Consider the following 27,097-nt stretch of genomic DNA (forward strand, 5'->3'; position numbering starts at 1 on the left):
AAGAAGACAGCCTTCAAGGAACGACTGGACAACAACACCCACAACAGCAAGGAACTCTTCAGCATCGTCAAAGAGCTCTCCAACCCCGACGCCGGAAACAATGACATCACTCCCTCGCAAGACCTCTGCGACTCCCTCGCAGCCTTCTTCCACGACAAGATCGCCAACATTCACAACACCTTCGGCCCACCAACCACGAACCCCACCACCGAACCGATGCCCCCCACCGCCACCCTCCGCACCTGGACCCCAGTCAGCACCGAAGACACAACACGCACAATGAACACCATCCACTCCGGATCCCCTACGGACGCCTGCCCACACCACATCTTCAACACGGCCGACCACATCATCGCACCCCACCTCCGCGACATCATCAATGCCTCCTTCAACACCGCCACCTTCCCGGAGTGCTGGAAACACGCCGAGATCAGTGCCCTGCTGAAGAAACCAACTGCAGACCCCTCCCACCTCAAGAACTACCGCCCCATCTCGCTCCTCCCGTTTCCTGCCAAAGTCATCGAGAAGACCGTCAACAGACAGCTAGCCGCCTTCCTCGAGACCAACGGATCCCTCGACCACTCGCAATCCGGCTTCCGAGCCAACCACAGCACGGAGACCACCCTCATCGCAGCCACAGACGACATCAGATTCCTAATGGACAACTGTGAAACTGCGGCCCTCATCCTCCTGGACCTCTCCGCAGCGTTCGACACTGTCTGCCACTGCACCCTGGTACAGCGCCTGAACAACACCGGCATCCAGGAGAAGGCCCTGGAGTGGCTCACCTCATTCCCCGCCGGAAGAACCCAGAGAGTCCGCCTCCCCCCGTTCCGGTCAGCGGCCACCAAAGTTATCTGCGGCGTTCCACAAGGGTCATCGCTCAGCCCCACCCTCTTCAACGTCTACATGAGCCCCCTCGCAACCATCGCACGTCAACACAACCTCAAGATCATCACCTACACCGACGACACCCAGCTGATCCTCTCCCTCACCAGCGACCCGGACGCCGCCAGAGCCAGCCTACACGAAGGGATGAAAGACGTCGCCGAATGGATGAAGAACAGCCGCCTGAAACTGAACTCAGACAAGACGGAGGTCCTCATCCTGGGATCATCACCCTCCGCCTGGGACGACTCCTGGTGGCCCCCCGCCCTGGGAGCCACCCCCAAGCCAACGGACCACGCACGCAACCTAGGCTTCATCCTGGACTCCTCCCTCTCGATGACCAGACAAGTCAACGCCGTCTCGTCTTCATGCTTCAACACCCTGCGCATGCTTCGAAAGATCTTCCGGTGGATCCCCACCGAGACCAGGAAGACGGTCACCCAGGCCCTCGTCACCAGTCGGCTGGACTACGGAAACGCCCTCTACGCCGGCACCGCCGCCAAACTCCAGAAGAAACTCCAACGGATCCAGAACGCCTCAGCACGACTCATCCTGGACATCCCCCGACACAGCCACATCTCCGGACACCTGAGAGACCTGCACTGGCTCCCCGTCAACAAAAGAATCACGTTCCGACTCCTCACCCACGCACACAAGGCCCTCCACGACCTGGGCCCCAAGTTCCTCAACAGCCGCCTGACCTTCCACAAGCCCACCCGCCAGCTCCGCTCCACCAGCCTCGCTCTCACCACCGTCCCCCGCATCCGCAGAGCCACCGCCGGAGGAAGATCCTTCTCCTACCTGGCAGCCAAGACATGGAACTCCTTCCCCATCCACCTCCGGACAACGCAAGACCATCTCGCCTTCAGGAAGCAACTCAAGACCTGGCTGTTCGAGCAGTAGCGTTCCCCCCCCCCCCAGCGCCTTGAGACCCTCCGGGTGAGCAGTGCGCTATAAAAATGCCTATGATTGATTGATTGATTGATGGCACAGACATTCGCGCAATCGCCTGAACTCGTTCTGGTGTCAATCGTCGTCCCTCCTTTGATAGGAGATGACCCAAGTAGGTAACCTCTCGACAAACATATTGTAGTTTGGAAGGTGAAACCTTGTGATTCAGCTTAAAAAAGTGATGCAACAGTGCAACAGTGACATCCTTGCAGATATCTTCTGAATCAGCGGCGACTAACAAGTTGTCCATTTATTGAATAAGGGCGGCACCAGACGGCAAATGAAAAGTGTCAAGATGACATTTCAAAGCTTGGCTGTAAATGGGGGGACTTTCACAGTACCCTTGGGGTGAGCGCTTAAATCGGAAGCTTCGGCCTCCAAGAGAAAAACCAAAAATGTCCCTACTCTCTTCTGCAATGGGAATACTGAAGAAGGCATTATTTAGATCAATAACAGAAAACCAAGTCGCTGTGGAAGGTATCATGGTCAACAAGGCAGTGATGTCTGGAACAACGGGAAATTGTGGAATCACAATTTTGTTTACTTCTCGCAGATCAATTACAAACCGGTACACAGGAGGCTGAGAAGGATCAGTACGTTTAAGAACAGGAAGAATAGGACTGTTGCATGTGTTACCTCTCGTTTCTTCGACCACACCCTTCCGAATAAGATCATGAATGATTTCCAAAAGCGCCTTTTCACCTTCAGCAGAAAGTCTATATTGTGGGATACGTGGTAATTCAACATTGGGCTTGAGAGTAACAACATAAGGCGGTATCTCAAGACAACCCACATCATTCGGACCCGTGGCCCAAAGTGCTGTCGGAAGAGTAAGCAACTCGGGAGGAAACTGATCTCTGGACAGATACATTGGGGAGATCAACTTCTGACCTAGAGTGAGATGTACGCCTGAAGGAGAACAATATATTGTAGCATGCATTCTTTATAATAGGTCTAGACCCAACAGATTCTCGCCACAACCATTCGTCAACACAAGTGGAGCTTCCAAATCATAAGGACCAACTGAAATAGGCAAAGGACAAGACACCGGATTGCGAACAGGGGCGCCAGAGAATCCTACAGAAACATTCGTTAAGCCAGACAAAGGTGCCCCAGGGAGTTTAGTATGAATAATAGAACTTCTCATTGCTCCAGTATCTAGAAACAATGGCTCTGATACACCCATTGTAGTAACGTTAACATAAGGGCCATTTTGATCTACTGGGATTGGCACAACTCCTCTACTTTGTCCATGGCTGTCCTAGTTGGCATGAAGACTCTCATTTTCGCCTTCAACATAATGGTCCTCATTATAATATTGAGTGGATCTCACATTCTGCTGATCAAAGTAGTTCATGGAATTAGGAGAAGGAAGGGCACGCTGTTCTTGAGTCAGCACACCTCGACCTCTACCTCTGTTTGCTGACTGGAGGCCAGCACGACCTCGTGGAGCAGATAACGCTCCATTGCGCTGCAATAAAATTGGACAACTGCTCTTAAAATGACCTTCCTCTCTACAATAAGCACATTGATTAGGACCTAACAAAGGTCGCGGAATGTATGGCTCAGGTTTCTGATACAATCTCTGAAACTGCGGTGGCTGTTGAGTTTGAGGCTGAACATAACGTGGCGGATAAGCTTGCTGCAAGAGAACCTTCGTTTTGAAATCTTTCGTCTTTTTCTCTTGCTTTTCTTTTTCTTCTTTGTCTCTATTCTCGTAATATTGTGCAGTACCCAATATCTGGGCAGAAGAAGAAACAGCCCAAGAACTTTCTGAATCCTTCAATTTGTGTGACAGCTCGGGAAGCAAATTGAATACAAATTTGTCCACGAATAGTCGCTGTCCACCTTCGGTAGCCATGTCCTGACCACTATGATCGATGATCGAGAAATCAGAGACACTTTCATCTTTCTTTTGTTTACATGCTGCTAGCTTATCCCAATTCACTCTCAATGCAGGCATCATAGTTTTCATTAATGTAATGATTCTACCAGGATGCTCCGAGATCAAAGCGTCAGGTTTTGCACCACCCACTTGGTCACTATCTGTATCAGCTATGACATTCCAAGTGGCACCCAGTTCCTGTGCGTGATCCTCTCTACGAATCTTAGCCCATATTGTCTGTGGGACTACATTACCCATTAGCATATCAATATCTACCAGATTCATAATACAAGCGTCGATTGTCTGCGATAATTCTTTGTAATAACCTGCAGGGTTCTTACGAGATCTGGTAGAGTCTGCTTAAGGGCCAAAACTTCAGATCTCTTCCATGGTACATGTACCCATATACGCTGAAAGTGAGCTGGAATAGCTGGATTAGCACCTACTCCCGCGACCTCTTCCTTCCATACTGGAGGAACCTCTCTCATAGGGTAATTTTTCGACGTCAGTTTAACCATCGGATCGGAATCAAGAAAAATCTGAGAGAACAATAAGGTTCTAAAAGAGATGAGTGTCCTTACAGCTTCCTCGATTTTGGAACCTACAATAAGTCCTTTTTCAAAATCGGCTTGGACATCTAACAAATCTTGTGAGATCGGACTCGAACTCACATCTTCCCATTCTTTAATGAGAATATTGCACATTACATTAAAAACATACCTTTGCGTAGGTGCATTCCATTGCAAAAAGGTAGGCATAATATCAGACACACTATATTGTGGACCCTTCTTGATCCATCTTCGTGCAAGAGAATCTAGCTTCTCTCGTTCCTCGAAGTCTGGAAACTGACTACGAGATTGTCTTCGAGCAAAAGCCGGAGACGCATTAAGAGCTTTAAAAGAAAGGAGATAGAATAGTAGTGACAGAATCTGTGAGACGCTTACGCATAGACGGTGAATTAGACATCAGAACTGGAGACAGAATATTAGGAGAATTATCTAGAGAAGGAGAACTAGAAATTACAGGCGGAGCAGAAGGCAAAGGAGAGCTAGGATCAGGCAGTGAAGGCGTAGAAGTTGAGACTAATGGTAAAACCGGCAAGGGTGGTAATACTGGAGGAGGCACATGCTGAAGAGCCGGAACCGGCGGAGGTACTACTAACGGCTGAGCAGGCTGTAACGGCTGAGGCACATTGGCATTTTGCACATAGGGCGGAGGTAACCTCAATAAATGGGACATTAGGGGATCTTCTTCTATATCTTTCTTATTATCAGAAGGAGAAACAGGCAACACCGGATAGCATTTATCTATTGCCATACGATGTTGTCTTTCTGAAATTTCAGTCGCATTGTCAATTTCATCATTCTTGAACTGTTGGGCAGCCTGTATAATCGTCATACCCTGTGCTTTCCTAGCTCGTTTTGCTTGTTTAATTTCTTTCTGTTTGGCTTCCTTACGCCAAAGGGGGAGAGAGTCAAACATTGCCGGCCGGGCTTTTCTTTTGAACCATACTGTTTCTAAATTATCTAGTACATCAGGATCAAAACTACCGTTTTCTGGCCATTTAAGAACACCATCTTTCTTCGTGTATCGAGTCCATGTCTCGTTAAAGGCAATTGGGCCGATACCGTGTTTCGAGTAGAGCTCATATGTGGGAGTTCCAACCGAAGGAATCGGACAAGAGTCCTCAAGTCGGGAGTCCTTATTACAACCAAGACAACAAATTCTTCCAAACTTAGTCAGACCAGGCATTTCGCAATGTCTCTGGACTGTTCACAAACTTCAAGGGAGTAAAACTCAGTTTACGCAGCACAAATGCACTTACCCTCGGCTTTAGTCTTTGCAATGACTAAATCTAAGTAACCTAAGGACATCAAACAAAGAACCAAAGTTGTGGGCGCGACCCACGAAAATTCTTAACTTAACTAAGGACGTCTTCTTCCACCAACAGAGGCCCGTCTATCGTCTCGCTTTACCATACATCACCAAAGGAATGGGCCAAAGCAGGGCAGCAGTCAGGGCAGCGGTCACCAGTAGCCGTCAGGAAGGAGTAACCGCGCTGCAAAAGACCTTCGGACCACTTTCGACATACAGGGGTCGCTTAGTGTGGCTCGCGAACCCTCCGGAATTTTCTTGCGAGGTTCCTCACGACCTTCGAGCAGAACCGGTACCACTGAAGCTGCCCAACGTTGGGCGCCAATTGAAGAACCAGAACCTTTTGGACCTGGCGGCGTAGGGTACGCCCTCCGTCTTCTGGGTTCACCTGCTTCGTTACACAGAGACACGGGACATTCTGTCGGCGTTAGAAGATTGGATTTATTTAGCTGCAGCTAGTACAGTTATCCTAGAAGTACACAAAGTAGGTTCTCAGGAGACTGCCACTTCACTCTGTGGCGCATCAGATTATATACTATACAATACATAATTATTAACAAAACACACGCCCCAAGCAAAGAAGAAAAGAGCCAATAGGGTAAGTGGAAAACAAAGCGGAACCAGTAAGAAGGGTTCGAAAACAAAAAGATCAGATGACTCGAAGAGACCTCTCCTCCAACTGTGTTTGTCATCCCACCCCCGAACTAATTCATTAACCGATTACAACTGACTTGCAGGTGGTGAGATACGTTTGTGTGTATTGGAGGACAGGCATGATACAAGAGAATGCTAGCAGGAGACAGTGAAGGCCAGTCGATAAGATATGATCAGGAAAGAATGGTGTGAGCCTACAGATAGTTGGAACAGGGATTAGGAAAGCCAGACACGGATTAGCGTACTCGGCTAGTCCAAACATCAGCTTCACAAACAAGGCCGAGGACGTATTTTGACACCAAGCTACGGGAAAAGCAGAATAGACTTCGTTCGCCGTGCCGCCTGAGTGATGGCAACACAAAATGGCGGCAGGTTACAAAATGGCGGGTCGATTCGATCGTGATCGAAAATCGAAGTTCCTCAATGCCACTAAAATACTGTTTCTTCTTCCTTTCGTTTTTTCAGTTTTGTGGTCTTTGGTCTAAAGATGCAGGGTTTAAAGCATGTTTTAGGTCTTGTTGAATTATTTTATAAACTGTAGAGAATCAGGAAATATCAAAATCATATTTGATATTTTGGCTCCGTTTGATTCTTTCACTGATTGGTATAATGGCTTGGAATCTTTCCCAATATGTGTCATCACATTTACCCACAGAGAATGCGTAAAAATCATTGATGCATCAGCCCCCAGTTACTAGTGAGTTAGTATTGATAGTAGGTAAATTGCCAACACCTCAGGCTTTAAACATTCAATGCAAGGTATAGTGACAAGTTTATATGAAAAGAGTGTTATCACTAAGCATCTGGGATAGGAGTGAAAACATGGCACTAGACTTTTGGAAAACATGGAATACAGTGTCACTTGGAATGCTCTGCAAAAAGGTTCTTTCCAAGTTCAACAAAGACTGGAGTGATATTGTTTGTATTTGCAGTGATTCAGCTACATATATGAAAAAGTTGTGTGATGACCTGTCAAAATCGAAACCTGAGCTGAAGATCTTCCCTGTAAGAGATCCTTGCCACTTGTTAGATGGTATACTGAAAACATATTCACAATCTTCAGAGTTGATGAAGAAAGCTATTACCTTTTTAGTCTATTCTTGTGCACTGTTTTGTTATGCACAGGAATTAAAACACAAATATTTCACATTTTGTGCTTTGTGTGGCATCAATGAAAGTCATCCCAACTGTGTCACTTAGATGATGGTTCTCGGTCCAATGCTTTATTATCCATTTGGCAACCGTTTGCAGAATTTCTTTGAGTGATGATGCCAAAGGCAAGAAATGTGAGGATCTTTGGTCACATACTGATAGTGATGTGAAAAAAGTACACTTTACTGCATTCTTAGATTTTTACACGAAAACATAACTGCTGTAGCGGACATAACAAAAACATTTGAGTCTGAAAACACCCTTGTCTGCCAAGTGTTCAGCATAATTGGTGTAGATGTGAAACATCTCCTTGAGAATAGGCTGGGTGACACCTTTAGTGATTTTGGCACTGCAACATGTTCCATGTTAGAGTGCTTGCCACTTGGTAAGCACAGCAATGTTGAAGAGCAATTCAAGAACTTTTATTTAACAATGTATGAGAAATGGCTTGCAATGATGCATAGAAATGTCCCTTCACCAACCGTGGCATTTGAAGTCAATGAAACCTCACTGTGTTACTCTGTACAAGTTCTAGATCCCTTCCAGAGAGGGGAATTTCCTCCGTAGTTTCAAAAGTGCTGCCACATTTTTGAGCTCTTCAATAACTCTGAGGGCATGAGCGCCCAGTACAACGCAAATGTTGTAGAACCTACCCTGAGAATCGCAATCTTCAAGTGCACCAGTATTGGCATGGAAAGCTATGTAAATAGCCAGAGTTAAAAAAAATTGTGTACTGGTTGTTTTGGTATTGCCCATCTCAAGTGCCAATGTTGAGAGGGCCTTTTCACAGAAAAAAAGTTGACATGGGAATGACCAAAGACTCACTGAAGAAGTATTCTATGGTTTACTTTTATAATTAAATTGCAAACATTTATTTGGACCTCATATACACTATATGTACACTGTCTATATACCATGCGCTATCAGTGCAGCAAGCAAGCAATACTAAAAGCAAAATGTTCCATAAACACCGGAAAAACACTATTTATGTTGTTTTTAATGGCGTGAAAATGTGTAAGTACTGATAACCACTGTTTTTTTGAGGTATTGAAATCACTTGAAAACACTGAAAAAACCCCACCAGAATTTACCAAAAATAGAAACTGAAAACAGGAAAGCCTACTAATAATCTAAAGAAAAAGAGGAAGTGTCGACCCAACAGCTAGGGGACTGAGTCTGATCAGGACTCGAGTCACTCTAATTAAAACCGAGCAGCACTACACTGGCTATGTGGAACTTTATTCTAAGCTGTGTCGCTGCTCATTAAAACCGACATGTTTCGTTGCCCAGTTCAATTTACCGGCAACTTCATCAGGGCTTGGGTCGACTGGTCTCTCTGCTTCGCTAGTACGGACCAGCGATTATTTAGTCAGCACCTGGGGGAAACACAATTAAAAACACACATACTCAGTATCTCACCCAACCGGTCAAGACCAGTCCATCCGAGCATCTGCTCGTCCTCCAAATTACCAGCTTCACACCTGACATGTATATTTACCGTCATGGTTGCTGTCTTTCAGCATACCTGAACCTTCGTTGTGTAAGTATCTGTGATGTCTTAAAGAATCCCTTTGGCTGTTTTTTCAAAGGCTGCGGAACTGCGTTTCTGTAAGTGCACACAAAAAAATGTAACAGTTAATGAAATTGCATTGTGTATACACTGTTCATTCCCCTCTGCTCAAGTATCGTGTGTCAACTCTTTAACGAATGACTACAATGAAGTATAAGCAGAGCCCTGCAATGATGACTATGTTCGAAAAACACCCTTGATTGCATTGTTGCTGCTGTCTATTTTCATGAATGGTCAAGTGTCAAATGTCAAATGGTATTCAAACGCTGCGCTGCGGAACGCTATTGCCGCGGCTGCCTCTAGTTTAAAAAGACCTGGGCTGCCCTGATGTTACGCGGTCATTCAAACGGGCGCTTGTCATGCGCTGACACTGTACTGAGAAAACTGCCCTCGTCGGCCTGTGTGAGAGAATCACACTGCTCTGCTCGCTACAAAGGGTCTTACCTCGTCAGCCTGCACGTCGGGAATTGACTCGTCCTCGATCGCTAGGGAGAAGCCTACTTCCTGTTTAAATGCGTCATGCGCGCGGCAAACCGCGCATGTGCGATAGTTTACTGAGGGGACTGGCGGCCATGTTGTGTAAACCGCCGCTATTAGTTACACTATACCTGGCGGCTATGTTGTGTAAACCGCCGCTATTAGTTAGACTATACCTAATGTCTCCCTGATTGTTTAAAAGGACATGATATAGTGTGCCAACGACTTCCCTGGTTGATAAATATGTGATCTACACATTCCATTGTAGAAAATACGAAAAATGAAGATCAATGATTTAAATATTTAAACTTGTATAATCCTTATCTGGATAGTGCGATAGTTTACTGAGGGGACTGGCGGCCATATTGTGTAAACCGCCGCTATTAGTTACACTATACCTAATGTCTCCCTGATTGTTTAAAAGGGCATGATATAGTGTGCCAACGACCTCCCTGGTTGTTAAATATGTGATCTACACATTCCATTGCAGAAAATACGAAAACTGAAGATCGATGTATTTAAATATTTAAACTTGTGTAATCCTTATCTGGATAGTGCAGGTTATGGGGGTGGTTATAGAGGCGCTAGAATCCCGCACCTAAGCTCGGCCCCGATCAGTGCATGTGGGTTTGTAGGCATGCCTGACTCCGCTGGACTCAGTAGTTAATGATGCGAGGTCAGCAGCCTCATGTATTGATGCCTCTCCCTGGCGATAAACATCTTATATCACAGTGCTACCTTACCCCATTCAATGAAATCATTGAGGCCATGTTGGTCTGCTTTCTCCTGGTAAATCCAACGGGCCTCTTTAGTCGAGAGCCTGGCTTCCATATTATGGGAGTCACCAAACACCCGTTCTAGTACTACCCAGTGTAAATCTCTAGGGTTATGTTCGGTTGTCAGAAAATGCTGGACCAGCTTCGCTGTCAATTTGCCCACCCTGATAGTACTAAGGTGTTCCTGTACTCTGATTTTTACCTTGCGTGTGGTGAGACCAATGTACTGCAAACCACATGGGCACGTTAGCCTGTAGATGACATTTTGTGTGTTGCAGTTTCTAAATGAGTTCAAGTACCAGGTCTTACCATCTCTCAAGGTAACATTTTTAGTAGGGGTGGTGAGCTCACACACTGTGCATCCGCCACATTGGTAATGCCCCGGCGGGATGCCAGTGTCCCTGGACTTAGGCTGGGGTCGTGAGTGCACTAAACGGTCACGCAAGTTAGTGGACCGCTTAAAGGCAAATCGCGCATGTGGCATCGTCATGGTCGGAGTATTGAGCAGGGGCCAGTGTCTTCTAATTACCTGTCTGATTTTGGTAGACAGGGGGCCAAAGGTGGTGACAACCGGAATGCAATCTCCCTTAATTTTGGGTGTTCTTTCTAGAAGGGCAGCTCTGGGAGTGTTGAGGGCTCGTTTCCGTGCTTGTTTAATTATCTTTGTGTTGTATGATCTTTCCTCCAGTTTGCTAGATAAGGCTTCAGCTTGTGTGATAAATTCCTCTGTGGAGGAACAGTTCCTGCGATACCGCAAGAACTGCCCCACGGGCAGATTGTCTCTCAAGGCCCTTGGATGATAGGATCTGTAATGCAGCAGGGAATTCTTGTCAGTGGGCTTTTGATGGACATTGGTGACAAGTTTAAGATTTTTCACCCTGATGTCCAAATCCAAATATGTGGCTGCCACATCACTGATGGTCCAAGTGAATTTAAGGCATTCATCCAAGTTGTTAAGCCACACGAGGAACTCGTCCAAGTCGGTCCTGGGTCCCGTCCATATACACAGGACATCGTCTATATATCGCTTCCAGAGGGCAATGTTCCCCTGGAAGGGATTATCGCGATGTAGGACGTACCCGGTCTCGAATTGACCCACGTAAATACAAGCTAGGCTTGGAGCAAATGTAGCTCCCATGGATGTCCCGGACACTTGCAAATATAGCTGGTCTTTGTAAGCAAAGAAGTTTTTTGTGAGAGCCAATTCAACACATTGGAGCACAAATGATTGAGGAACATCGTAGAACCATTCACAGGTCCCCAGGGCGCGTGCTGCTGCCACCAGCGTGGCTTCCTGGGGAATACTCGTGTATAACGATTCTATATCGATTGTCACCAGGAATTGATGTTGCGGGTCATACTCGATGTCATTGAGGATCCTCAGAACGTCAGTGGTGTCCTGGACGTATGATGGTTGCGTGATCACACATTCCCTAAGGAAGAAGTCGGCGTACTGGGACAGTGGTTCCAGAACTGATTGAATGCCCGAGACTATAGGCCGACCCGGAGGGGGCCTTTGTGCTTTGTGAATCTTCGGGACAATATAGAAAGCCGGAATCCGAGGCTTCTCGTTGATAAGGAAATCAGCCTCCTTAGCCGTCAACCATTTCTTTTCTTTGGCCTCCGCGACCATTGTGTAAATGGTCGTCTGGAGGTTCTTGGTGGGGTCCCTCATCAAGGGTTGATAGTTTTGGCGAACACCCAGAAGCTTGGACACCTCGGTTTCATAATCAGCTGTGTTGAGCACTACCACTGCTCCGCCCTTGTCTGCAGGCTTGATAGTGATGGTGTTGTTCTGCTGAAGAGATTGTATGGCTAGCCAATCAGCGTGTGTCATGTTACTGCGGCTATGACTATGTTGCTGTTCCTCGAGAGCGGTGATGTCCTGCATTTGAACCCAGGAGTATCAAAGGGTTGCAGGGGTGGTGATTACTCCGAGAGAGAGGGGCCGTTCTCGTGTCTCCAATGCCAGTTTCAATGCACCACACGAACGTGGGACACGAACAGGTGTCAGTATTTGAAATCATCTGATCCTGCTACAACGAAAACAGCTGTCGGAAGCACTCATACTCATGTCGAGTTAAAAAGCTTCCTGTGTAATATTAGATCACTACCCAAACACACCGCTGAAGTGTGGGACTTAATCTCCTCTCAACAACCTGATATATGCTATTTTACGGAAACGTGGCTAAAACCATATTCTACTCCTGCCATAACTTTAGGAGTTCCAAACAATTACAAAATTGTAAGACTTGACCGCCCCACGAAAATAGGCGGTGGGATTGCTATTGTGTACAAACAGGAAATTAGCATTCGTGTCTTAGAAGAATTAAGTACTCCTGAACTTGAATTATTAATTTTCCAAATAAAATTGTCTCCCAAAGAAAATATAAAGGGTGCCCTACTATATCGTCCTCCGGGACCTTGTAACAATTTTTCAAGCTCACTGTTGGAGCTACTTGCCCCATATGTCGATAATGATAACGACTTCATTTTGGTTGGGGATTTTAATGTACATAGTGATGAGTCGGACTGTAACGAGGCACAGTCCTTATTGCTTGACTTGGCCTCCCTAGGACTGTTGAAACGTAATTGTGGGCCTACACACCAGGCAAGTCATACCCTGGACTTGATTCTATCTAATTTTTTATTGATCTCCTGTCCACCTGTTAAACAGGTTAACTGGACTGATCACTTCCTGGTTGAATTTTGCACTCAGCATCTGAAGTATACTCCCTCGCGTCCAACTCCATTACCTAGGATACGTAGACAATGGCATAAAGTTAACGACAGCACTTTCAAGAAAAATTTTATTTTTCATTCCTTCCCTCCTAAAATATGTATTGAAACTGCCCTCTCAAAATTTGATGGAGCCATTAAAGAAACTATAGACAAAATTGCCCTTCTGAAACAATTTAAATCCAGACCGGCCAAGAAACAGGAAATGTGGTTCTCGGACAACTTAAGGACATTAAAACTCAATGCCAGGAAACTAGAAAAGAGGTGGAGAATCTCTCATTTGGTAGAAGATAAAACTAAATATTGGGACTCACTATCCACCTACCATAAAGCCATTCGCACTGCCCGTAAAACCTACATCACTTCACAAATCACAGCTGCAGGAAATTCTTCTAGGGTTTTATATCAAATCCTACAAACCTTTACTAAACCTGTAGCATGTGAATCTTCGGAATTAGGCTCTAAACAGCTATGTGATGAAATCTCATGTTTCTTTACGAATACAATAGAGTTAATCTATGACAAAATAATATGTGCCAACAGAGGAATTCCCATTGATAGGGCGCTACCTGAAATGGATGATGAACCCAAGCAGGAAAAACACACATTAAACTCCTTTCCACCTATTTCTCTACAAGAAACATTGTTATTTACATCACAGATTAAAAGTGGCAGTCCTCATGATAACATCCCAGCTAGGATTATACCTGTCCTGAGTGAACAGCTATGTCCTATATTTGAAAGACTGGTGAATCTCTCACTTAGTTCGGGCACTGTTCCAAGAGATTGGAAACGAGCCCTGGTTAGACCCATTAGGAAAAACACCTCCATTCCATGGACTGATCTAACCAACCATAGGCCTATATCCCTATTACCATTTCTAGGGAAACTGGCTGAGAAACATGTCAATCACCACCTGTCTAATTACATCGAACTTGCTGGTGCTCTGGACTATTCTCAGTCAGGGTTTAGGCCTAAACACAGTACGGAGTCCACTCTTCTGTCTGTTACAGATGATTTACAGATGTACCAGGACAGAGGCTTTTCAGTAATCTTGGTGCTTTTAGATTTATCAGCAGCGTTCGATACCGTGTCACATGCCATTCTCATTGAACGGTTATCGAGCGCTGGCATCAAGGATAAAGCCATAGAATGGCTGAAAAGCTTTCTCTTGGATCGCTCTCAGAGAATCAGTTCAGTTTCAGTTCAGTTTGTAACGTCTTTATTTCGAATATTCTTCATAAAAGACAGAGTATTTACAAACATACAATTAATAGCAGTATTACATAGTCAATAACATTATATACAATTAAAAAAATTAATTATTAATTAAAACCTAATTAAAACCTCAATTAAATTCAATGTATTCATAAAGACGATGAAGGAAGATTATTATTATACAAATTCAGTTAAAAAGATACAGCAACGATACTGGTCAAAGACACAATCTAGGAAGATAACATACCAAATAGGTTGTTCATGACGGTGTGTTATAAACTATCTTAGACCTTAACAACCAAGCCCATCCTAGGAATTTGGCCATTCCGATTGAAAGACATTCAGAGGTATTAGTTCTTAAGATGAGTAGGGCTTCCCTACTTGACCTGGTCTTTAATCTATGGCATATGGGTTTTAGCCACTTATGTCGAGGTTCATGATAAGCATTGCAAACAAACAAGAAATGACCTACTGTTTCTTTATGATTAATGCAACATGGACAAAATGGGGTCACCGGCTTCCTGTAATGGCAATGTACCTAGACGGAACTGAAAGTAGAGTTTCCTATCTATGGTTTTCACAATTATATCCCAAAAGCACTCGGTATGGGGGACTATTTTATGTTGCAGAAACAAACCAGTCAGGTTCGATTTCTCCGAGAGAGCAACGTGTTCATCCTTGACCATAGACCAAAAGAGAGATTTAAAATCTTTCTTAGAAGGAAAGATATGAGAGCCCGGCTCAGACCACAACTGGGGGAGGCCCATTCCAAAAAGAGTGTTTCTAATTGACTTAAACCAAGGGATTTCGCCTGCCCCCTGTTGTGATCTAACATCCTGAAGCTCTTGGGCGAACATGGCAAGTTCCGGTGTAGACCATATTCGTCGCCATAACGCCACCAACCTATACTGGGCTTGGTGTTTAAATGAGTGGAGCCCCATGTCCATCAAAAGCGGTAGAGCTGGTGTAGATGGCGGAAGACTAACTAAATTTCGGAGGAATTTGTTTTGTATCCTATCAAGGACAGCCAGGTCCACACAACCCCATATATCCGCCCCATATAATATAGCAGAACTAATTTTTGCGCTGTATATTTTAAGGGCGGGCAAAACCCTTTTGGTCAAAGAGCTCCGCTGCTCCTTCACCAGACAGCCGGACAGGCGCATTAGTTTCAAGCTAAGCGCTGCTATTTGCTCTTTCCAGCGTAATCTATAGTCCATTGTAACACCAAGATAGGTCATAACTTCAACCTGTTCCACGCGTGACCCATTCATCATGACATTGCCCCTCTGTGGCTTTTTCTTCGTAAAGACCATAAACTTGGTTTTTGGTAATGTTAATTTCTAGATCGTTCTCTTTGCAGAAATCCACAAATTTATCCATAGCTACCTGCAAACCCTTCTGTGTTTTGGCCAATATGAGCGTATCATCCGCAAATATTAAAAGGGGGAATTTTCTCCCACCCAGTGATGGGGCATCAGTAGGTATTTCTGAGAGAAACTTAACCACTTGATTAATAAAAAGTATAAAAAGGGTAGGGGCCAGGACGCAGCCCTGTCTCACCCCACGAGTCACGGGGAAGGTTTCTGTGACCTGGCCCTGGCGGCCCCACCTAACTCTAGCAAAGTTTCCCTCATGCATCCTGATGGTAAGTTCTAGGAGCGCAGAAGGAACACCCATCTTTCTCAATGCAGCCCACATCTTTCCTCTGGGGACCAAATCAAACGCTGATTTGAGGTCCACAAATGCAGCGTATATCATGCCACCTCTCAGGAACACAGTTTTCCAATAGATCATAACAAATCTTAGGATCTGGTCTACAGTGCTAATGTAAGCCCTAAAACCAGCTTGTAATGGGGAGATAATGTCAACATCGGTCATCCAGGTGTCGATTTTTCCTAAGAGCATTCTAGCCACTACCTTTTGAAGGGCATCGATAAGACTAATTGGGCGGTAGTTTCCTGCATTAGTTTTGTCCCCTTTTTTAAACACGGGCAGGATCTCTGCCCCTTTCCATGAATATGGGATCCGCATCCCTCTAGCTATCGCATTTGCTAGGGTGGTTATATACGGAACCCAATGCACCTGATCATACTTAAAAAGGTCCGCAGGGACACAGTCCATGCCGGGGGCCTTACCGTTCTGGACTTGTTTAAGAGCAGCTACGGTTTCTAATTCTGTAAAAACAATATGGTCAAGTAAAGGCACCGCAGTCTGAACACTGGCATCTTCCCAAAAGTGGGAGATCCGTACCGTGTTACTAAACTGCGTAGCGTAATGTTTGACCCATTGTTCTGCAGACACGTGGTTTACAGGTACTTTCGAGTCCCCAGTCCCGCCCCATTTCACAGCCTCCCAGAATTTTTGTTGGTTAGATGAAATACTTGCTTGATATAAATCTAACCAGCGCTGTTCATCCCAGTTGGATTTTGCCTCTTTGAGTATTTTCTTGTAGTTAACCCTAGCTAACCTAATATCATTGGCCGACTTAGATTTAATAGCAGCTATTAAGGTGCTATGGGCAAAACGACAAGATTTATCGTACCATTTAGTCCTGGTGGGTTCTAGGCCATTATTCCTACCTTTTGAGGGTTCATTAAAAAAAGTTTTTATCTTGTTGAACAAGGACTCGTGGATCAACCCTATTTCTTCCGGGGAGGTGTCTTCATTGAGTATCGTTACCATCAAATTGGTGGCTACTGAGACCTCCACCGCAATCCTTTCTAACACGGTAGGGTTGTCTATAAGCCTAGTCCAGCGTACCCTTCTGCAATCATTCGATAGAACGGCCTCGGCTGTAACGGTGGTGGATACAAAATCCATTCTGTAACCCTCATTCAGTAATAATTTAATTGCCAGAGGGTTATGGTCGCTTTCAGATCTTTGGACTACTTCCATATCCTTTAGGAGTTTCCAAAACTCTATCTTTATTAGGAAGTAGTCAATACGACTCGAGTACTTGGAATTGTCAAAAGTGACCTTTCCCATCGAATCTGATTTGGTTCTACCGTTAGCTGCACGCAGATCCCATTCAAGACAGAGGCCTAACCACTGCATTGCGGCCTCGGTAACCTTTTTAATAGGAGGGATGGATAATGGTGGAATATTCCAGATTTGGTCAGTTTCCCCATATCCTTCGTTGTCAAGATTGGGAAAGGGTTCAAAAGAACAGTTAAAATCACCTGCCACCATTGTACAAATATCGCTGGAAATATTGTTTAATAAGCAGTCTAAATCACTGACTGCTTTCATAGGCTTCCCACCAGGTTGCCCTCTTGCATATATATTAATCAGAGAGAAAACCTCTTTATTTTTGCCAGACAGTTTCAAAGCAAGAATATCACTACTTAAGGTAGGAATATCTTTAATTGTAAAAGCTAGAGATTGCCTGATCCAAATAACCAGACCACCTGAAGGACGGCCCTTTGGTCCTTTACAGGCTGGTTTGTAATAGTTAAGATAACCAACCCGAAAGGTGGCAGCAGTTGACCAGCTTTCCTGAAACATAATAACATCAAAAGAATCCACATAAGAGCCCCAGTCATCTTCAGACATTTTCCCTGTTAATCCCGCTATATTCCATGACAGGACTGTGAGAATATTACTTGCATCTTTCTGCAAGTTGTTAGATGGATTCATAGTCTCCACTGGAACCAGAGGACTATATATGGGATTAGGAAGTGTTACCCCATCTACCTCCCCTTGTAAATTATCACTCACCCCTGTTACAAACTCAGCCCTGGGAGGTGGAGTACGGTTAGGAGAACTCAGTACGACTTCACTCAGCCCTGGAGTCGACATTGAATTATCAAGTCAATCCACACCTTCCAAGCCGGATAGCGGGGCAAACCGGTTTGTGAGTTGCGGATAAAACAAAGGATAGGCTGGAGTATCAATGTGGAATCTCCCTCTTGACCTGTCACTTCTAGAGTGTAGGGATGGCGTGTGAGGACCTCTTGTACATAAAGCAGGATAGAAGTAATTCAACAATAAAGTTTGCACATCCCCAACTCTTCCAAATCTAGGTTCCCTACTGATAAAATTGGCCACCCAAGATTCTCTAAAATTTATCACCACACAGTCTCCCTCAAGATCTTTTTTACCATAACCTATCCAGTCCACCCTTCTTACATTAAGAATTTCAGAATACGTATTAGGTGGAAGCGGGCGATTTTTGTTAAGCCAGAATGTTACCTTATTATGGAGGTCCTTATGTGTTTCTCTTTTACCTTCAACTAAAGGGGCCACGCCAGTTAAGATGATGGTATAGGGCTGTGACTCCGGGGGAAGATTAACACAGTGTTTCCTCGGGATTGGTTTGAAGTATGGTCGGGGGCTTTGTTCATGCCTGCTAGGTGTTTTCTTGGCCTGGAGTTGTTTTTCGGCCTTCTGTCTAGGTGTGACCCCAGAGCTAACTGTTTTCTTGGGGGCCGATACAGATGTTGGCTGCGGGGCTTTTGACATAATGGGTCCCGCTTTTAAGCTTGACACCCCTACTTTTTTATTCACCAGATTGGATTTCAAAGGTGGTAGGGCAGTGGGGGGCACGCCTTTAGGGGTTAAACTAGCTAGCGTTCTATTTATAGATGCTATATTCTCTTTAAGCAACCTTTCCAAGGAATCCATTTTTACATTCAATAGTCTTGTCCTTTCTAAAAGTGGTAAGAGCAAGGATTTCATTAATAACTCTATCTTGGCCAGGAATATGCCTTCTACAATACTAACGGTGGTATTATGATCTTCAAATTGACCCGCCGTGTCAGTATTAGGCAACCGAATAGAAGGGTCAATAGTGCTTCCCACCCCCTCGTTGTCTTCATCTAGGTCGGGAAAATCTAGCCTTTTACGTTTCCCAGGGTTCTGTGAAGGTGAAGGATGTAAAATGGGGGGGGAGGTCACTTGCTCTTTACTGAGATTTAAATTAGGTGAGTCCGAGAGACCTGATTTCTCTTTAGACTGATCTAACAAGATGGTAGTCCCGCTGTTTAGCATGTTATCATGAGCAGTAATGAATGAGCTATCTTGACCCACCCCCAACAACTCCACTGTTTGGGTCTCGGGGACAGTTACAAGCACTGGATCAGTATTATCAGCATTGCTAACAGTATCTACAAAGGAAAGCGATATAGGGGAAACTGCCTCATTAATTTTCCCAAGAGAAGATCGTTTACCTGTGATTATATCTAATGATAAGCGTTTTTCTACTATAGCAATTTCTTTCTCCAGTATTGCAGTAGAGCGTTTAAAAAACTGGTCAATTGTACCCGTAAAAGTGCCATTAGAAGTAGAGACCTGGACTTGCCTCTTTTTTCCAGATCTTAGGGTCATCTTCGAATAGACTAGTAACCGAATTAATTCCTCAAAGAGTGTCTATAAGTAAAAGAAAAATGTTCGGAAGGTGGCCCTGCCCGGCCTCCTTTGGCCTCTGACGGCCACAGACGGCCCGCCCTTTGCCCGGGCTTAGCCCCGGGCGCTCCCGCGCGCTCCCGCGCAGCGGGGAGAGTGACTGGCTCTAGGCTGTAGCGTGGGCGGGGCAGGCAGGGAGAGCGACCCAGGTGTTGCGGGTCAGGACCTCGCGCAGGGACTCCTGGTACACTGAGTCCCTGCGGGTCAGCTCGCAGCCCTGCAATCCTGTGTGTACGTGCGCAGTCACCAGCTGCACCGCCGCGAATCCATAGGAGGCACAGGAGGCAGACAAGCCCAGCCGCAGTCACGGAGGTCCAGCAGATAACCAGGGGTCAGAGGCGGCGAGGAATAGTAGCAGGAAGGTGTGTCCGGTGAGTACAAGCAAATGTTAGTCCCAGGGGTTATCACCAAAGCGCCCTCTTTTAATGTCTGAAGCGTGGGCGGGGCAGGCAGGGAGAGCGACCCAGGTGTTGCGGGTCAGGACCTCGCGCAGGGACTCCTGGTACACTGAGTCCCTGCGGGTCAGCTCGCAGCCCTGCAATCCTGTGTGTACGTGCGCAGTCACCAGCTGCACCGCCGCGAATCCGTAGGAGGCACAGGAGGCAGACAAGCCCAGCCACAGTCACGGAGGTCCAGCAGATAACCAGGGGTCAGAGGCGGCGAGGAATAGTAGCAGGAAGGTGTATCCGGTGAGTACAAGCAAATGTTAGTCCCAGGGGTTATCACCAAAGCGCCCTCTTTTAATGTCTGAAGCGTGGGCGGGGCAGGCAGGGAGAGCGACCCAGGTGTTGCGGGTCAGGACCTCGCGCAGGGACTCCTGGTACACTGAGTCCCTGCGGGTCAGCTCGCAGCCCTGCAATCCTGTGTGTACGTGCGCAGTCACCAGCTGCACCGCCGCGAATCCGTAGGAGGCACAGGAGGCAGACAAGCCCAGCCGCAGTAACGGAGGTCCAGCAGATAACCAGGGGTCAGAGGCGGCGAGGAATAGTAGCAGGAAGGTGTGTCCGGTGAGTACAAGCAAATGTTAGTCCCCCAGTCGTTATGGAATCCCACCGCTCAGCAGAGATTGAGATCTCTAAGGGGGTGCCCCAGGGCTCCTGCTTAAGCCCAACCCTTTTTAACATATATGTGGCGCCCCTGGCTAGAGTGATGCGGAGATATGGTTTTATTCCAGTATCGTATGCTGATGACACCCAGCTCCTCTTCCCTTTCAAGACTCTCTCCGCTGAAGTGAAAAGTTCCTTTTCTACTGGCATGAAAGCAGTGGCACACTGGATGTCTTCCAACTTTCTCCAGTGTAATGTCAGTAAAACGGAATTAATGTTGTTTGGTGAAGCGAAAATGCTATGGACTCCTGACTGGTGGCCACTAGATCTAGGAACAGTTCCCGAACCTAAACAGGTTGTGAAAAATCTTGGGATCCGTTTGGATCAAGATCTGCTTTTCAAACAACATGTTAATTATACCTCAGGAATCTGTTTCCATACCATCAGTTTGTTACGGAAAGTTTTTCCCCTATTACCGGATTCCTTTAGGAGAACCTTGGTTCAGACCCTGGTTTTAAGTAGGATTGATTACTGTAATGGCCTGTTGCTCTCTGCCAATGAAGCTGTATTGGCTAAGCTCCAGGTCATTCAGAACACGGCAGCTCGCCTGGTTCTTAATGTTCCCCCAAGAACTGCGTCTAAACCTCTCCTGGATCAATTACACTGGCTTTCGATCCGTCAGAGAATAAAATTCAAGATATGTTGCCTGATCCACAAATGTATAAATGGACAAGGACCTGTTTATCTTCAAAATAAATTTGTTCCTTACACTCCACTTCGATCATTGAGATCTAGCAACAATATCCTCTTGGTGATCCCACATGCAAAAAAAAACAGACACGGGAACAAAGCATTATCAATTACAGGCCCCACATTGTGGAATAAACTCCCGTTATCATTGAGACAGTGTAAAGAACACCTTACATATAGGAAACTCCTATAAACTGTGCTGTTTAGGAATGAGATCTAGCTCCTCTTTCCTCATAGTCTTGCCTTACCGGTTCCTGAAAAACGCAGAGATACTCCATTGGAGTCGATTCTAGCGCTATACAAACCAACAAATAAATAAATAAACACATGGAGATGCCAGCCCGGTGTGTAGCTCAGGGTTTGCCCATCAACCAACACCATTCCAAGAAAAGCGCAATCCCAAAAAGACTAATGGGAATATCCCATGGCAAGCTAAATGTACAAACCATTTCTAGGAAAAAAGTTCGCCAGTGAGTGATATCAGCCCCAACCCAGTACTAAAAGGTTATGGAGGAAAATATAGGGTCCTCATAACTTCTCAGGTTGTGAGTTTGATATCACAGTAGTGCTGCGTGACCTTCCTCTAGCTCTTTTTTCCTGCCCAGAACTGTATACTGAGAAGATCTGTTGAATCGCTTTCTTGATAAAGGCTACTTGCACAAGTAATATTCCTGTCTAATCATTGCCTCTCTCGAGGGCCTCACTTACCTTGACTTCGAACCTCCACCTATGGGACCCACTTTGAGTGGGCTTGATGGCACCGAGACTGACGACTGCGCCAAAGACAGGGTGCTTAGTCCGGCAGTCATCCCACTGCTGAGCTGATCCAGCCAGGGGACGGATCCTGCTCTTTCTGCCTGTTGCTGCCTTCGCTGCTGAGTGCAGCTGAAGGCTGGACGACAACCAGTGGACACCCCTGCTGGGTCCTGCTTTGGATGCTGCCGTCTCCTTCATCTTCAGGGGACGGCCATCTTTGTTCTTTTCATGCTTCTTTATTTAAATCAGGGCCCACCTTTTCTAGATACTGAAGTATTGTTGGAAATAAGGCAAGCCCCCTTTCTATAATGCCTACCAACGCAACAAAAATTAAAGTAGGTGTACTTCCAGTGGTGCAACCATTGGGCTAAACGGTTTAAAGATCCCTCCTGTCAGCCTCCATGCTCTGGGGTGCCAGGCTGGAGGTCGGTCTCACATGAAGTATTTCTCCACCCCTATAAAGGCCAATACAACTTGATGAGGCTTCAGTTATTTTGTCATTGGTTTTTGTGTCCTCTGCCACCCCACTCCCACCTGATCAGATCACCATACACAAAAGGCAAAAACAAATGTCTATGCCTTTTATTTATGTGTTAATTATAACAACAGATAAATATAAGGCATTGTCATTTACAATGCCAATATCTCAAACTCTCGCAAACGCAAGACCTATTGCATTGCAAATGCTTATTTACGATCTGTTGAGAGAGCTTTTGCATCTGGTTTTTGTTGTTCTGAGGATGTGCACCGCCACTGTTTATTTATGCTCTTGGTCAGGTGACTGCAGGGCCAAACCAAATACCTTGTGAGGCCAGGGGCGCGTTACTACGCACCCCTCGGCCCATAACATTACATTGGTGTTGGATGCGGGAAAACCACACACAACACACAGTGGCGGTGCGTCCATTAAGGGCGCTGGGGCATTGCCCCACAAGCCGCCCGCACCGGCAGCTCCCTCAGCGTCGAGGGAGAATTTTCTGACAATCATGTCAGTCACAGTCAGCAGACAGCATGAACTTGGACTGCCCACCCCCTTCAGATTCTGAAAGGGGAGGGCGGTCCGACGTCATGCTGCTGAGTGACTGACATGCAGCAGACCAGGGGTGGCGCAGAGCGCACAGCAGGCAGCAGTGCGCATGCTGGGTGAAGGAGGCGAATTTTCGCTCCGTGCCCAGTCATGCGCACCACTGTCTGCTGTGGCTGGCGCATGCCCATTAGGAGAGCGAGGGTTGAGCAAAGGCTCAAACCTCGGTCTCCTAATGGGCAAGCGGGCGGTGAGTCACCCTGCTCTAAGCCAATGCTGGCGCTGCTGGAGCAGCGTCAGTATTGGCTTAGAGGGGTTGCCAACCAGTGCTGTCAGTGTTCCTTAGAAGAGGCGCCAACGGGACCCGGCCGAGAAGCAGAGAGGCGCCGCGCGGACCAATGGAACTAGTGCTGCAATCCCTCATTGCCAGTCCCAGTGCAGGTCACGGTTACTAGCCAGATCCCCCCTCTGCCGCACCCCTCAAGAGCGCTGCACTATCCTGCCACAGGCGCCTTGGTCGCACTCGTACAGCAGGCCGTGGCCACTCCAGGCCTCACTCCCGGCTGACCTCCAAAGCTGCAGTCCTTAACATACATTCTCACACGACAAGCGGTGGAGAGCTCACTTACTTATCCCCAGCGAGGGAGTCCCAGGTCGCAAAGTATGGGCAGAGGAAGGTTTCCAGGATCAGCGGCCCGCTCTCCTTGCGTGCACTCCACATGTATCAAGTCCTCTGCGCGGCCTAAGGCGAAACGGCTGCACCACAACTACAGAAGCAGCCATCCGGCACCAGCCATGGTCCTCTAGTAACGCCAGCGCCTCTCTTGGTCCATGTTGGGGGATCCAGGCGTTGAGCACTGTGGGCCCCTGGGCCGGTCTTTGAAGCGGGGGGCACCACAGGCACCCAGAGCCCAGCGAGGCGCAGGTCTCAAGGTGCTAGGGAGTAGGCCTTTCTGCCTGGTGCCTCTCCCTGCTCACATAAGGATCGCCAGCTACAGCAGGTAGCGGCTTCAGCACCCCAACACATATCAGTGCCAGAGGGGGGGATCTTGCCCGCTGTTTACGGGAACTCGTGAGTCAGAGGCATGCAGGATAATGCGCAATGGGCCCGGATTTTATTGGAGCCTCACAAGAACACGATCGGCATCTTGGCCACCCAAGAACTGTTCCTTCATGGTATAGGTGGTTGCGCCCCCCAGGTCCAAATTGACTCAGTCCACGCCCGATGCTGACCGGTGATAGCTGTGAGGAGAGGAGGTGGCTGACACAATAGTCCAAAAACAACAATGTAAGTATCGATAGGGACCATTGCATGTATAAATGAGTGCGAACGAGAAGAGGTGCATGTTGCGAGTTGTAGTGTGAGGTGAAAAGTTGAAATGCAGTGGACGGGTTTTGAATTGAACTATAATGTCGCTTTGACTCTTGGATTCATAGGGTTGTTGGTCATTGCTTTTTAATGTTCTTTGTGGATGATTGAAGATCATGCTGTATAAAGTGCTTGTCTTGGCTTGCATTGGAAAAAGATATCCTAGGTGTAACTCAGAAATGATCAGGTTGTTATATTGTCTGCTTAGGTAAGGTGTACTGTGAAGTGCTATCAGTCACACCAAGATAGGGACATATCTTTGCTTTGTACGGTTGTACTAATCAAAGCTGATTGTCGTTCATTCCTAGGTGCACTGAAGTGGGCACACTGGTCAGGGCAACCCTCTGCAGGTCGAAGGTCTGTTAATGCATGAGTGTTGCTCTGAGTAAAGTATTTCTTGTATAGACTTCATTTCACATAGAAGAAGCAGAAAAGTTGAAATTGTATGAGAGTGAGCGAAAACCGGGGTCATGAGAGTTCGACAGCACACCAACTATTTACAACATAGGATACCATGTAGGGATAGGCTTGCAAATGCCAAAGAGCTGAGCTGTGATTGGCTGACCTGTGATTGGAGAGATGTGAGTGAATGGCGTGGGGAGCTAACAGTTGAAATTGAGCAGTTTGTGTGATGTAAATGAGAGGGGGACATGAGAACCCCGAAACAATTTGTTTTTTAAATTTCTCCTTGATTTCGTCTCCTGGAAGCTCCCAGAAAGGGGAAGGTGTGACCAGGGGTGCTTATGAGGTGGCACCGGGCCCAGTATGTCTGGCTGCGGGTTTTGTGTTTGTCACTTTGTGAGTAAATCGAGTATTTCACGTCTGCTTGCAGCTGCAGCGGTCTCTGTATACTTTTTTGTTTATAGGTCTTTAAGCCTAAACAAATGTTTGTGACTCGTGCTTTATGTGTGTACTTGAAAGAGTTTGAGTGTGTGTTTGTACTTGTGTTGGGGTAAAGTTGATGGATATAAGGATGTTATTACAGATCCTGTCATAATACTTTCGCAAGTGCTTTATCAACCTTCCTGCTTCCTCAAATTTGCTTGAAAATGCTACATTTATCCACTCTTTTTTCTAAATTTTCTCGGAGGGGTTGTTAGGGCTCGCTCGCCTCAGTGCAGTACCATGATAACTTTACGCCACACCACTTTCAAATGTCACCAGCCGCCACTGTAAATAAACAGGCCAAACTGTGCATAGGTCGTTCCGAGACATGACCATTCTCTACCGTGCATACATTATAGCGCATTCTGGGGCCAGGCTAGTCAGCTGCTGCCCAGAACACAACTGCAGACGAGAACGGTAGTACTCAACCCCCGCATTGACACCCTCCTGCACCCGGCCCGCGCACCGCCGGTGCTCCCGGCAGCCAGGGGCGTAACAAACACCGCCGCAGCCCCCGCGGTGCTCGAGCCCAGTCTTCAGTAGGTGAAGGGGCCCCCTCAGCTCTTTGGTAGAGAGCTGTGAGAGGTTTGCTCTTAAGCAGCTGCAGTGTGCAGCCTGCTCTGAGCTCCTTGTGCTGAGCCAGGACTGAAGAGAAATAAAGTAACAAGTTACATTGTTTCTCTTCATTCAGAGCCAGGCCCCAGAAAAACAATGGGGGTGGAGGCCCTCAGAGAGAGCATTCTCCACAGGGCAAGAAAGGAGGAGGCAGCACAGAGCTGACAGGGGCAGGAGAAGGATTGCAGCTCCAGGAACAGGATCTGCTGGGACGCATTGGAAGGTAAACAAGCATTTGCAATATATGGTTTTGCAATATATGCATTTGCATATATGCAAGTCATATATGGTTTGGATTGGAATTGTTAGTTGTGGAATTGTGTTATGTGGATTGGATCTGTGTAGTGAAATAATTTGGCATGGTGTGCAGTGTAATTATGTGGATAGCAATTGTGTGGTATTGAGTGTACTGGAATTATGTGCTGTGGGATTGTGTGTTACGGAGTGGGATTGTGTGTCTTGGAGTGAGATTATCTGGAATAGTATTTTGCGTTGTGGAATGGTATGTAGTGGAGTTTACTTATGTGGTGTGCAGTTAAATATTGTAGCATGATGTGGAATGGTGTGGTGTGGATTGGTTGTATGTGGGTGCTGTGTAATTGTGTTTGTTTGAATTATGTAGTGTGTTGTTGAATTATGTGGTGTGGAATGGAATTGTATAGAGTTGAATTTGTGTGACGTGGAAGTGTGCGCTGTTGAGTGAAAATTGTGTTGAGGGGTATTATGAGGCATGGTGTGAAGTGTAGTTATGTGGAATGTTGCTACGTGGCATAGACTGGATTTATGTGGAGTGTATTTATGCAATATGGAGTAGAGCATAATTATGTGGAGGTAAATTATGTGATGCTGAGTGGTATTATGTGGAGTGTAATTATGTTGTGTGATAAATTGTGTGGGGATGAATTGTGGAATTGTGTGACTTGTGGAATTATGTGGCATGGTGTGGTGTATAATTGTCTGGAGTGGAATTATGCAGCATGTTGCAGAGTTGTATTTTGTGGAAGTTAATTGTGTGTTTTGGAGTGGAGTGTAAATATGTTGTGTGAAGTATAATTATATAG

The sequence above is a fragment of the Triturus cristatus genome, chromosome 1_2 (genome assembly GCF_964204655.1).
Source record: "Triturus cristatus chromosome 1_2, aTriCri1.1, whole genome shotgun sequence".
Taxonomy (NCBI): Eukaryota; Metazoa; Chordata; class Amphibia; order Caudata; family Salamandridae; genus Triturus; species Triturus cristatus.